Here is a 2,588-nt window from a genome sequence, read left to right as displayed (position 1 = left end):
CCCCCTATCTCTTTTTAGTGTTTTCCGTTCAATTATAACTGTCTTGTTATCTTTGTCCCTTTCGACATTATCGTGCCCTGCCTCTCTTTTCCTTTTATCATCCCCTTCACTGCTAGTCGCGCTTGCCTTTTTTTACCATTCGTGCAGACTTCTATTCGTTCCCGCGTTGCGTGGATTGTTGATTCGCTGTAAATTTAAGGGTCGTCCGCATTGCTTGCCCTTGGCTGAGTCCGCTATCAACCTCTCCCTTGTCGAATTATCGAATCTTTCCTCACCGCTGCTGTCACTGCGATAAACGTCACCCTTCCCCCCACTGCGCACGCTTTTAGCAACGTCAGCTGCTGTTGCCACTATGGCTGGCTGTTCTATGCGATTGTCCAGCAAATTTTGCCTTGTGGCGCCCGTTTGCGGACTTCGCATCGTCTGCATCCTACCTTACCCAAAGCTCCGTGACGTTTCCCGCCTCAATCACCTGCCTCTTGCCCCCTTTACCTAGCAACTATTTTTCCTACTCCTAACTTCAAAACTTTGCACGCTCCAAATTTTCACTTCAAACCACTCACTTTCACGCTTTACATCGTTGCCTTCACTCACCTTCTTCCTTTACACTCGATCTCCGCACTCTCTGCCCTTTCTGCATCCACTTACCCTCATTCCCTTCACCATTTCTGGAAAATTAAAAAAAAGTGTGCATTCTAATCCAGTAGCAGTTCACCCTTTGTTTTAAGTTGCTGAATTTAGATCGATCATAGATGAAATACACATCAGGAAATGCAGATGCATTTTGTGCATTTCAGCTGGTTCATTTAAATGAACATTATTGGAAAACCGTTACCTCTAGACCTTATCCCAAGACTGGGATTGGTCAGCCTAACAAGAATGTTAACTTATAAAATATTTAGGGATTTTTTTGCATTTTAGAAAATGTTTTCTCTTAACCTCATCCTAAAATTTGGTTTAGTCAACCAATAAAATAAATTAGAGACTCGTTGGTTATAGAATTGTATCAGAAATAAATCTAGACAAGATATTTTAGGCCACAATTGTTATTCCAATTTTTTTAGAAATTATTCTATTTTCGAAAAATGCTATCTCTGGATCTGATTTCCAAACTGGCATTTAATCAGCCTCGATAATTAATTCTAATTCATTTTGATGGTATTTGTTTGTCAAAAAGACATCTTGAAGAAATTTAACTTGCCTGAATGTTAATTAATAACATATTTAGGGCTTTTTTTTGTATTTAAGACAATGTTTTCTCTTGACCTCATCCTAAAATTTGGTTTGATCAACCACTAAAATAAATTAGAGACTCTTTGTTGATAGAATTGTATAGGAAATAAATGTAGACAAGATATTTTAGGTCAGAATTGTTATTCCAATTTTTTTAGAAATTATTCTATTTTCGAAATTGCTATCTCTTAATCTGATTTCCAAACTGGCATTCAATCAGCCTCGAAAACTCAACATGAAACTCGATTATCTTCGTCAATTCTCTGTCCTCCATCAGCAATTCTTTTTGAATCAAAGCATAAAATGGCGAAACAAAGACTCTTTTCAATTTTTTTCTTGTACGCCTTAATTCTGTACAGGGGTATCTTACAAGATTAGACATTTTGAGTCTGTTAGTACTCTTTTTTTCTTGGAAATAATTGTCAAAATAGTGCTTATGAACTTTCGGAACTTCGCTCGCAAGTTTGAGCGCGCCTAGAGGGCGTGGCTGTTGAATCTCGCTCTTCACGGTCAACAATGAGTTACCTCGCTTTTCGCGCTCGAATATTTATTCTTTGCATTTGGAATGCTTGAATAAAACTTTATCAAAATGATCTCTTTTAGATGGAAATATTTCCTGATGTGTATTTCATCTATGATCGATCTGTGAAAAAAAACAAACAATTGAAATCAGTTATTAATTTCAGGAATAAAGTGTTACTTATTAAAATTATGAATAAGTCATGATTGTTAAATCATTATTACGTAATTATTGTTTAAATTATTACTGCCGACACTGTCAGTAATAAACATACAAAACCACAAAACATTTCTTTGATAAAGAATAATCAATCGAATTGTAGGTATTGTCAATTGAAAGTTTTCGCATGTAATATTTTATTCACTTTATTTAAAACATATACTGTCTATTTATAACATACATTTTTATGCCGAAAATAAGCATTAAACACAATTCACTCGTCGCCCACTAAAATCGCAGAATATTATTACCATTTTATAGTATTTGTCAGTCAGCAGCCATTCCATAATATTATTGTTACAGAAGAAAACTGACGTTTACTTCTCAGGTCAACATGTCTCACTTCATTATTAATTAAACACTTTTATTGTTTGTAATTACTATGTAACATAACCTATGTTGTTTTGACACTTGTATCCATTTGAAGTTTCGAACCCAATCATGGAAAGTATGATAAACTTGATCCGAAGATGCACGGACTTGGGCGAATAGCCGATCCGAATGCAATTTTAAAGGCGCGAAATATGAAAATACCCCTGTATAATGACTTCTCCCCTGCTGTTGTGCAATTTGGGTAGCATTTAAATCGCCATGCATGTAAGCCCCAGCGTGTCCA

At 36.0% G+C, this 2,588-nt stretch overlaps 1 protein-coding gene across 1 annotated transcript in view; it reads left to right on the top strand.

The window, feature by feature from the left end:
* LOC117179665 (dnaJ homolog subfamily C member 13) overlaps positions 1-2,588 on the top strand; it is a 231,313-nt gene that overhangs the window by 175,800 nt on the left and 52,925 nt on the right. The window lies entirely within an intron of this gene.

The sequence above is a fragment of the Belonocnema kinseyi genome, chromosome 9, assembly GCF_010883055.1.
Source record: "Belonocnema kinseyi isolate 2016_QV_RU_SX_M_011 chromosome 9, B_treatae_v1, whole genome shotgun sequence".
Lineage (NCBI taxonomy): Eukaryota > Metazoa > Arthropoda > Insecta > Hymenoptera > Cynipidae > Belonocnema > Belonocnema kinseyi.
This window is presented reverse-complemented; position numbering and strand designations above follow the sequence as displayed.